The sequence below is a fragment of the Echinops telfairi genome, unplaced genomic scaffold (genome assembly GCF_000313985.2).
Source record: "Echinops telfairi isolate 266 unplaced genomic scaffold, ASM31398v2 ScPeMD7_1;HRSCAF=3_0, whole genome shotgun sequence".
NCBI classification, from domain to species: domain Eukaryota; kingdom Metazoa; phylum Chordata; class Mammalia; order Afrosoricida; family Tenrecidae; genus Echinops; species Echinops telfairi.
Window position 1 is genome coordinate 56,716,391 of NW_022103896.1, and position 12,499 is coordinate 56,728,889.

The window sequence follows — 12,499 nt, forward strand, 5'->3', positions numbered from 1 at the left end:
TCTACCAAGCATGATGTCCTTCTCCAGTGACCGGAAACGCCTGACAACAGGACCAAAGTACACGGGACTAAATCTCACCACCCTTGCCTCTAAAGAACATTCTCGCTGTACTTCTGCCAAGACAGATCTGTTTGTTCACTTGAAAGACCATGATACTTTCAATATTTTTTGCCAGAACCATAATTCAAATGCATTGATTCTTTGTCAGTCTTCTTATTCTATGTCCACTTCCACATGCAGGTGAGGCAATTGAAAATACCATGAGGTGGATCTGGTACACCAGATTCCTCAAAATCCCATCTCTCCTCTTTAAAACAATAGAGAAGTCTTGTAGAGACATGTACCCAAGGCTATTTGTCCTTTGATCACTTGATTGCTGCTCCATGAGTATTTATTGGGAATCCAAGAAGATGAAATCCTTGACAACTTCAACCTTCTCACCACCTGTTGTGATGTCACCTACTGGTGCACTTGTGAGGGTTTTGGTTTTCTTCACATTGAGGTGTAGTCTATGCTGAAGGCTGCCTTCCTTGATCTTCATCAGCAAGTGCTCCATGCCCTCCTGAATGCTAGCAAAAATGATTGTGTCATCTTTTTTTTTATTAATAAGCCTCCCACCAATTCTGATGTGCCAAATTATTTTCATATAATCCAGCCTCTCTGATTATTTGCTCAACATTCAGATTGAATAAGTATGTTGGGATCATATAACCCTGAAAGACACCTTTCCTGATTTTAAACCATGTTTGTCTCCCAATTTCTATTCTTGTAAAACTGCCTCTTGATGCATGTCCAGGTTCCACATGAGCAGAATGTCATGTTCTCAGATTTGCATTTTTCTCAAAGTATACAAGTTTCCTATACCCTAACTATACACAAGCCAATTTAAATCAAGAATTTCATGTTTTATTGTGCAAGAAATCAATTGTGTAAGCAGTTATCCTCTACAATTATCATTAGTCAACTTCTTTGTATATTGGCAAGATTAAGAGGTCTTAGTCGTGCAACTAAGAGGTCACTTCTTTGTATATTTGCAAGACTGATATGAGGCTTGGTGGCATAGTGGATTTGGTAATATAATTTCATTTAGAAGAATTAATACTGCACTAGCCCCAAGGAGCTGGAGATTGAAGATGCTAGTATTGTCCCAAATTATCTTGGAAGAAATATGCCCAGTAGGGTCAGCGTGCTCCTTGGAGGCAGGATAATGAGACTTCTTCTTATAAAGTTTGGGCGTGTTGTCAGAAGAGACCAGTCCCTGGAGAAGGACATCATGCGCGCTAAAGCAGAGGGATGGCACTAATGAGGAAGGCCCTCAAGGAGATGGATTGACACAGGAGCTGCCACACTGAACTCAAGCATAGGACCAGTCTTGAGAATGCGCCAAGACCAGGCAGTCTTCCATTCTATTGTGCATCAAGTCGCTATGGGTGAGAACTGACTCCATGATAACTAATAACAACAAATGCCCAGCTCTTCCAAGGTGCTTTTCTGCTCCATTTCCCCCCTCTTCCTCCCTTGAGTATATCCCCTCACATCCTTGGGTTCTACAACTCCTTGCAACAGCCCACAGCAACTCAGGAAACTCTACGGAAAGATCTCATCATTGCTGTTCAGTCCCCCTCAGGCAGAGGCCACATGTACGACCCAGAGCCAGGAACCAAGAATGTGCACAAGACATAGCAGGTCTTCATGCTGCTACCCAACCTCTGTCAGGAAATGAGGATGGTTTTCCGAATGAGAGGATGTGTGTCCGAACTGTACAGGGATGCCAGGATATATTCAAGGAAAACAAAAAGTGGCATCTTATGTCACACCATCTACTAAGGTAGAGTTAAGGATGCCCCTAAAGAAATAAAGGGTGTGGCTTGGTTCACATCCTCTACTAAGGTCAGATGTTAAGCCCAGCCTAATCCTGTCCATTAGCATAATATTCAATTACCTCCAAAATGGAAAGATAGCTACAGGCCTATGGGGTCCAGAATTGTTACATAAAGTATATGGCTAGAAAAGCCATAGTCCTTGGCTGTAACTCAGTGGGTTGGGTGTTAGCACTTCAAAACCACCAGCCGTTCCGCAGGAGAAAGATGAGGGTGGGGACCCACAGAGGCAGTCCTGCTCTGCCCTGCATGGCTCTAAGAGCCTGACCCATCTGGCTGGCTGTAAGCTTGTGCTTCTTGTTTTGCATTATCCGTGACCATCTCTCCAATTTATAATAGAAATTGTGTCACAGGTTCACTGTATTGAAAACGCCTATCCACTCTAATCTGTTTCACCATCACCTTGTCCTATCTATCTCAAGTATGTGTTCATTATTTGCTAATTTTGCAACACTAAATAACCCTGTGTGGCAATTACTAAGATTTTAACATTTAACAGGTTATATACATTTCCTTCTGAAAAGATGTTAATTGTAGTCACATTATTTTTGATCACTGTCAAGATCTTTAGGTACACTCTCGGCAATTAATTTACACTGATTTTCTATCATTCTATATATCACTCTGATGGTATATGCTACTAAAGATATTTAATGTATTTTAATATGACAGAATTAGTTGTATTGGTCAATCAATACTTTATGCATATTACATCAACAAAGACTGACTTGGTTCATGATATCATTTTTCAGGACATGTGCCTAGAGCCCACATTTAAATGAAGGCAAGGAGAAAATCAGCAAGAATATGTCTTTTTGCATCAGGATAGGTGCTATTAATGAAAGTACAGCAGTAGAGAAACTAAGACGAATAAAGGGTTTGGGGGTTTTTTGAGATTTTTTTTAGTTAGCTTAGATCCAGAGATAATTATGACAATACATGAAATACAAAATTTCTGAGAGAAAAGAAAGCAGAAAGGCATCATTCTGAGGCTCACAAGGGTATCCATTAAGACCAAAAGAAATGATAATTAAATGAAATTAATCAAGCTGAGAATCATTAACTAGACAAAATCAGAAATGTAAGTATGACCATGTCTGGGAAATTTGTCTTGGAGTCTGGTAAGGACAAGATTTGGAATTGTACTGTACTTATGCTAAGGAGCATATATTTATATAATTTTATTTACACATATAATTCTAGATTTTTTAAATTATAAACTGCAGGTGTGCAAGATTGGAATCAGGAATACAATTTTAAAATGATCACACTGCTGTTAGTTGGTGTGTGTGGGGTGGGGGCGGTGTAGCCATCTCTGAGAATTCCAAAATCAAAACCCTAATGTCTTATTTCTTTGGTTTTGTTTGTTTGTTTTTGCAATTTTAAAAATTACAGTACTACAAGTAAATAAGTGAAGGGCTTTCAAGAATATAATGTCAACATAAAATTAAGGGACCCACATTGTGTGCATTAGAAAAAGTCTTACAAGTTACAGCTATCTATTGAAATACTTAATTTAAAGTGATACTTTATCTGCAACATATTTGTCTTTGGTGTTTTATTTAGCCTTCCCTTTTTTCTGTAGCATATCTTTAAAGTTTAAGGAGTTCTGGTTCAATGTTAACACTTTATAACTGGAAGGAATGAAATAGAGTATTGTTTTTCTCCAGATTGAAGTTCAATGAACACGTGGTTAAGCAATTTAGAGGCAGCAAAGCTTTGGGACAATTATTTCTTTATTCCTTGTCGCCAGGCTCCATACCTTACTGGACAAGTTGGGTTTAATAATAGCCTATTGTTGTGTTGTGTACTATTCACATCAAAACACAATCCCTTTGATACAAAGAACTAAGTAAGAAAATCTAATAAGAATAAGAATATAGTATTACATTTGGAAAAATGCACCTACCATAACTGTTTCACGCTGAGTAACATCTTTAGACATAACTTTACTCCTACCTCCCTAGAAGTCCATCTCTTTATTTCTGTATCTGCAGACTCTGGAGACACAACCTCTGATTAACACCAGACCATTTAAGCTGTCATGTTAATTCCCAGTTGTCTGTAACTACACTAGAAATTAGGATAGAAAAATTAAATCTAAAAGGAGAGGCGAAGGTTTAGGTAAGAGTTATAGCCAAAACTTTCCTAAAAAAGTAGAAAAATATTGCAAGTTATTCCCTGTAAAGTATTATATGTGAAAGTACTTACATTATATGATAAATTATGTTTATTACTCATGTTATCTCCAAATGACATTAGATACTTTTACAACCACTTCTGCAATTTACAGATGCCACGTATAAACCAACAAGGAAACCCCCTTGTGAATATACATGAACATGAAAATTTAACTTTAAAATGCCCACCAATATTTGGTCATACTGTGGCAGGAATATTATATTTTAGACTTACAAGGAAGATTAAAATAACCGATTTCTCAAATGAATTCATAGGAGTAATGCATTTTTCCAAACCTTTTTCTAACCAGCTACATATGCGTTTAAAGACAACGTAGAAAGATAAGTCCCCAGTAGAAAAGGGATATAAAGTCAACAAGCGGCCATCTAGCCCGGAAGCAACAAAGCCCACATGGAAGCAGCACACCAACATGTATGATCATGAAGGGCCGAGGGGACCAGGCTTCAAGCACCAAAGGCGGTGGGGGTGGGGGGAGAAATCATATCATCGTGAATGAGGGGAGTGCGTGATGGAGACCCAATGCCCATCTGTAGACAACTGGACATCCCTTGCAGAGGGGTAGTGGGGAGGAGATGAGTCACTCAGGGTTCAGTGTAGCAATAATGAAACTCACAGCCTTCCTCTAGTTCTTAAATGCTTCCTCCCCCCAATTATCACGATCCCAATTCTACCTTGCAAACCTGGTTAGACCACAGGGTGCACAGCGGTACAGATGGGAACAGGAAACGCAGGGAATCTAGGACAGATGAATCCCTCAGGACCAGCGGTGACAGTGGAGGTACCAGGAGGGAAGGGGGGTAGAAAGGGGGAATCTATCACAAGGATCTACATATAACTTCCTCTCTGGGGGATGGGCAACAGAAAGGTGGGTGAAGGGAAACGCCAGGCAGTGTACGATAAAATAATAATTTATGAATTATTAAGGGTTAATGAGGGAGCGGGGAGGGCGGAGGGAGGGGGAGGGGAAAAAGGTAAATGAGAAGCTGATTCCAGGAACGCAAGCAGAAGGCGAATTTTGAGAATGATGAGGGCGACAAATGTATAAGTGTGCTTTACACAATTGATGTATGTGTGGATTGTGATAAGAGTTGTATGAGCCCCAATAAAAAGATTAAAAAAAAAGAAAATTAGTAATATTCTAGCTAAATATTTAAAAGTAGTTTCAATTTATGATAGAGTATTCAAACTTCAAAATAAAATGTGTAAAACTTGAGCTCTTATTTGTATGTTTACTTCCAATGATTTGTTGACAGAATAATTATCACAGAAATAAAAGTACTTTTGTTTTTCTACTCACATAAAAAAATATATACATAAATATTAAAATTGAATAAAATATAAGGAAAATTTTCATCAAAATGATTGCCTCCTGTATTACTTCTCTCTAAAACCCAAATCCTAAATTGATCTATAATATTATTCATAATTCAGTGATATTTTACAATAATGTTAGAAGTTTTCACACTGTGTCGTTTCCTACCCATTGGGTGTGCATATTGGTAGACGGCATTGTCCACAAGGTGGCTTTCTTTATGAACAAGGAACAGATGGACCGTAACTATGAAATGGAGTCCACTCACTTGATAGGAAGGTAGATTTAAGGAAACTAATTCCAAAATATAGATTGAAAACTTGATGTTTACAAGAAAGTTAGGCGGGAGGGAGGAAACATAAAATGTTAGAGAAGCGTGGTATAGTGGAGGAGGTAGGTCTCTGAGGAATCCCCAGAGATAAGATTTCAGAACAATTTCCAGCGAAACAAATATTTAATGAATCACAGAACCACTCTATGCAGCATACAGATAGAACCATTCCTGTATCACAAACAAACTTTTATTTAATTTCTATAGCATGCAAGATAGTTTGGACTAGGTTTTTTTTTTATGATATTAGGCTAGGGATGAATGGAAAATCACGCAGTTCATGAGACAGATTGTGCCTGATATTTAAAATAATATCAGCTTGAAATATAAGAGAAATTAGGGAGGACAAGATAATAATTGGGAATATTTAGGAGATTTTAAGTAGTTATGATGTAATATTGATAAAATTAATCTGAATAATGACTTTAGTGACAGTACATGATACTACGCATCTACCAAAGAACAATTGGCTCAAAGGTTCAATTATATTTTACGTACATAAAAACATCTGTGGTTTGGAGGAATATATGGATTGTGTGATAAAGAAAAGAAAAATTAAATCACAAAAGAATGTGTAAGTATTCAAATATGGAAATTTCAAACACTGGCAAAGTAAAGACATTTTAAATAAAAAACACATCAATGGTATAATAATAATGAGTTTATTATCTGTACAACAGATTGTGTTCACAATTTCACTCCAGAAAATGAAGCAGAGATTAAGAGAAATTATTTTCTCTATAAAATATCATTACAATTTTTAAGTTGGCATGTAAAACCAATTTCTTTTCATTCTGAAAATAGTGATATATCTTTTTGTGTATCTATTTTTATTACAGTAAAAGCCAATCTAGAGTAAGTTAAGGAAAGTTCCTGTGTGGCAGGTCTTGTGTTTTTCTTCTTAGTATTTTCTGATAACACATATTTATTACATTTGTGAACCTGACAAATGTTTGCCATATTTTTAAATATTATCCAGAATAGAAGAAGCTTATATATTATTGAGTCCACAAATGCCTTCAAGTTTTAACACCTAATTTAGCATTCACAACACATATTTTTAGGTAAGTATCATTAAATTATTTATCAGGGCGTAGTAGTCAAAATGGCTTTTACCATATTACTAAAAGCAGGCCCGTGACATGATGATGTTACATTTAATCATCTAGAAGGGTAAGCTGATGAAAGCATTTTTTCCTTCCATAAATATTGACTATTTAGTCAATGCCACATTAAAAAATAAATCATTGTTCCTCTGATTTTTACTTTGCAATTATTTTCATAAAATGCATATAGTTCTTTGCCAGGTCTCTATGTTATGTTTGTGCCTCTAGTTTTGTCTATTATTTTTCAAATATATATTTAATAGGGGCCAACCATTCATATGGTTTACTGTTGCTTGTTGCTGCTTTATTATGCTGCAGGCAGGCTACAGGGATAGTCAGATAATTTGAATTTCAAAGACCACCACAAAAAGAAAAACAAAATATATTTTTTTCTTTTAAAATATATGCAGCGCAGATGAAAGTTCTTCATAATACCTCTTCGTTAGGATCACGTTGCTGATTAATTTCAGTGTTCCTACAGATACCAGGCTTTTGTTTCCATGACTACTCTACTCTGAAAGCAAAGAGGAAAAGGAAAAGTGAGAGAGGAAGAGGAAGAAATATTTTCTGTCATATTTGGAGCACAAAACACTGTGGTGTTCTGATTTTATAGCTGTAAACCAACTTTGTTGTATTTATTGCACCTTAACCTTAGGAAGCTTAAACAAAGAACATGCAATATGAATAAGGAATATTAACTTACACTTGAGGGCACTTATTTATGCTATGTAAATTTAAAAGATTTTATTGCTATTGAGGAAAAACAAATTATCGAGGCAAAATATTTTGTTACCTTTTGCTTAATAAGATTAATCAGTACATTTACCCCTAAATGACTCCATATATCAATAGAAAGCGAATTTCTTTTTTTACAAGAAATAGAAGTAGGTATTCAATAAATTACCTAGCTTTTGATGATGAGATATTCTGGGAATAATTCAATGAAGTAAAAAGTATTCCTAAATATAAATTATTTCATTGTGCTATTAAAAGGTTTCTAAAGTTCACTTTCTCTTTCATTAGTAAATATTACTAATAAACTTTCTTTACAGGCTGTAAACACATGTCGGTTGACAGTTTTTGAAATGAAACTGAAGAATTGTACGACAAAGGGCATATTTTTCCTTTACTGAAAAGTATGGAGGATTTTGCCTTGCAACTCCCATGCATATTAACAATGCTGAGTGCTGATCCAGTAGACAATGACGACTCATTCGAAGCAGTCAACGTCCATCACAGAGCGCCATCTTTAGGGACTGCACCGTTGCAAGTTATGGTTCTTAGGCACCGTTAGCTTGCAGATTCTCGACACAAACGACAGTTCCAGTGTATTTATAGCTTTTAAGGTCACCGATCATTGATATGATGGACCATTATGTCTTCAGAATGTGTCGGTTGTTGGAACTACTGGCCTATTAACAGAATGTCTCCTGCACTAGCATAATACACTATGAGTCCATATGCCAAATATTCTTACGGGAAAAATGGTAGAGTTTGTTCTGCATACCCATGCGAAAGCAATTTCAATTGACAAAATGATTGTTCTGTGCATCGAGCATGGTTGTATCTGAAAGCCCTTGAGTCTCTCTGCACCTTCCTTATGAACGGTTGCACTTTCTAGTTAATTAGATTGTACCGTACTTTTATGGTGGCCAATCAATAAGGTTTTAAGGATGGTCATTTTAAATTTGAGTCACAAGATGGCCATATAAGAATGATAATAGTAATAATAATAAAACGTTTCTTAAAACTTTCGCATTTTGTATGAAAATTACGTCAGTCTGAAGAAAGTTTCACTCCTGTTGAGGATGGGTCGTGAGTGGTTATCCTTGATGTTGTCTTGTTCAAACCATTATTTTCCTTACTTATTGTTGTACGTGAACTGTTATTTTCTAAAATGTTTAAGACCATTTTGGGTTTACAAAATTCATGCAGTATCATTCCTTATATCTTTCCCTCAGTTATGTTTATACTAATATTTTATCCCAAGAACACCTGAATTTTTAATTTCAGGGAAAATTTTTGGTTTTTATTCTTTACTTTCATAGTTATCAATATATATAACAACCAAATAATTTAAAAATATAAAATTTTCAATGTTTTTCTAAAGGTAACCAAACTGTCACATTTATAATTTATAATTTCAGTACCAGAAACGTTTTAATTAAATGTTACGAAAACGTTGCGCTCAGCATTATAGGGTTTTAAATAAGCACTTATAAAGTTGCATAAATTAACACTTGTTCAAGACTATTAACCATAGCAAAGCTATAACAATGAAAATGAAGGAGGGTTTTTTTCAGTTTTGTAATGTAATCGAAGATCGCAAATTGTTCTTGGTTGTAGTAGATCCTTAGTTTCCTCTGATTTGTGAATGTTCTTATCTTTCCAGATCTTAATACATTTTAAGAATGGTTATCATTTGCTTCTTAGGTGATACCCTCCCTTCTGACATTGTCATGGTAGTTCCCAAGGTGACCTTGTTATGTGAAAATCAGTAGTAAGTGAAAGTGTAAGATGATCATATCAAATCACAAAGTGGAGGAGGATTATATCATTATAAAACTGTAAAACCATGTCATGACACAACTGCCAAGCCACTGAGACTCATGGCCTAGCCAAGTTGACACATGCCTTACACATAACCATAACAGCCACTGTTAATCTTGACTTAAACCCTGGCATTTGTTACTGTATAGATAGATGTAGTTAATGCAGTAAATGGTCAGAAGGCAGATTTTGTGTTAGGCTGGGTTATTCAAAGAAGCAAAACTAATGATGCTTGTGTGTATATTTATATGGAAAGATATTTATATCAAGAAATTTCTCACACAGCTATAGAAGTCAAATGTAAGCTGTGGTTGCTGATGAACAGGAAGAAGGAAGATGAACAGGGAGACCACAGGCTGGTGGATGAGAAGCTGCATGAACTGGAGATTGACCGTCTGCTGATGGCTTTGAGATTGGCAGGTGATATAGCCAGAAGTTGATGAACCAGATACAGGATCCAGATCCAACAGTGGAAGTAATCTGACTTCTACATGCCTGAATCTACTGAGAGTAGGCCACCTCTTGAATGGAATCTCCTTAAAACGTATTAAGACTGTGACCAGAGTAAGGAGGTGATACTCTCCCCTCTTCTCACAACTGTTTGGCTGGTTCCCACGAGGTCTCATTATGGATCATAGCACATAGGAATGCTAGCCCACTGCAGTTGATATAAACACTAACCATCTCAATTATTGTAGTATTGGTGTAAATATTGAATGTTGGGTAGCAAGATAGTGAGTGAGTAAGAAGTAGCTGTACTCTAAAATTTTGGATAGTCTAATGTTTGCTAGAGCCCTGGAGGTACAATGGCGACTCAGCACAGGGCTAATAGCCAAAGCCAGCAGTTTGAAATTAGCAATTCCTCAGGAGAAGCATGAGGCTGAGTACTCCCACCGTTAGAGCCTGAGAAAGCACAGGGGCAGCTCAACCCTGTCTTATAGGGCTTCTATGCGTGTTTGAAGCAACTCAACAGCGAGGAGTTTGATTTTTGGTTTTGAAATGTTTACTCAAAAGTAGATTGAAACAATGCATTATTAGGAAGAATACTACAAGGTGCTATGCCTTTTTCAGTACATTGTACCAAGTTATACATGCTTTCTATACAGTCAGGCACTGCTTAACATACTCCATAAAACCAAACCAAGGTCACGGATCAAGTCAATTCTGACTCACATTGACCCTGTGGGACAGAGTTGAACTGCTTCTGTGGGTTTCTGAGACTTTATATCTTTACAGGAGTAGAAAGTCTCTTCTTTCTCCAGTGGATTCGAACTGCTGACCTGGTAGTTAGCAACCCAACAGGTAACCCAATATGCTACTAGGGCTCCTTCTAATGTCCACCACAGATTCTTTGAAACAGGACATTATTTGATAGGGATGTTGGGTGAACACACTATCATAGTGTGATTCTGCTTTTTCTTTTAGAATCTAAAATAAGCATAGTGCCTTAACAATGATGTAACTGTGCTAAGAGAGACTCACTTTTATGTTTGGTTCTCAATTCATATTATTAGCAATTTCTCTATAGTGGATATAAGCCCCTCTTGAATTTTCTCAACCCTGTAGTTTTCAGTGGAGCTGATACTTTAAACAACTTACACAATGGAAAACACAGATAGCATCCTGATTGCTGAGTGCACTAGGCCTAACTTTGAGTTACAGCATCCACTGCCTTCCCACATGTAGTTTAATCGCCTTTCGGTTTACTCTCCATTGATAGTTCTCCTTTTTTTCTTTGTGTTGCTACTCTCACTACCATTGGTTATGCTGGTTTTGAGCCAGAATGTGCTTCATAGGAATGCTTTCCAAAGAAAACTAAATAGAGAGGTAGCACTACAAGTCATGTGTATTACAGTTGATCATATTATATGGCTGGAATCATAATCATTTTGCATAAAAGAGATATGAGATACATGTATAGAAAGGAAGTGCATCTGCTTTGTTCCATTATCTGATAAAATTTTGTTCCTCTTTTAGAGAATGTACTTCAGGGTGAGAAAAGATTACAATTTGTTTACACATCCACCAATTGATAAACTGGTGCCTTGTTTCTGTTTGGGAGGGTAATGGATAAAGCTGTGTTGAACATGTAAGGGCATGGCGTCATGTGGGTAGGTATTTTCATTTCTCTTGGGTAAATACCAGGGATGGAATGGATAAGTAACATAGTAAGTATACAATTATGCATATTGAATGTTTTAAATTATTTTACCAATAGTTGCTTAATTTTGAATTTCTGCTAGCCATGCATGAGGGCTCCACTGACTCTGAGACTTAGGTAGTATTGTCAGCTGGGTAGTGGAATATCAGAATGGGCTTCACTTGCGTTTCTCTGGTAAATATTTTTTCAAGGATGTTTGCATTGCTAATCTACAGCTCTTCTTTAACAAAGTCACTGTTTTGTTGAGTTGTTTTCTTTTCACGGGGAGGGCTTGTGGCACCAGATTTTTAATTCCTAATGAGTTGTCGAGGTGATGCTGAAACTGCTGTACTAAGGGATTCCTTTAAGAATCACAATTATAAGTATATGTCTTATTACATACAAAGGAAAGCAAAAACAGTGCTATCAAAATTACAGTTCATACACTCAAGGTTTATTCCAAATGTAACATATTTAAATATGTCTCTGTAACAGTGGGTGGATGCAAACTGTACATGCTTATCTTATCTCATTAGGGTGCTTTACAATAAAGATTCAATGAAAATACTGGCTTTCAAGGAGCACGGTAGGGTCAGTTAGGTGCAAAGCACAGAGGTCAGTTGCGAATGTGTAATAATAGACTTTGTGTCAATGTGGCCGGCAGAGTTCAGAGCAGTTTGTCAGCAATTTCCATTATGTGCCCTTAGACAAGGCAATCAACCCCACGATGGATCCAACGTAGAATAATCAACTCTGCGAGCAGCCAGCAGTCGTGGTGGGGTGCAATTCAATTGGTCAGGCCACAACCTTGTTGCAATCGGAAGAACTACTCTGTGTGGGTATAGCCTGCTCCTTTAAAGGCAGAATCTCTGTGAACGACTTTCATTTCTGCTGAAGCTGACCTGCATCAAGTTCCTCAACTTGCTGCTATATTGTCTGCTGATCACAGGAGTTGCTAGCAGGATGCTGACTTCGAAT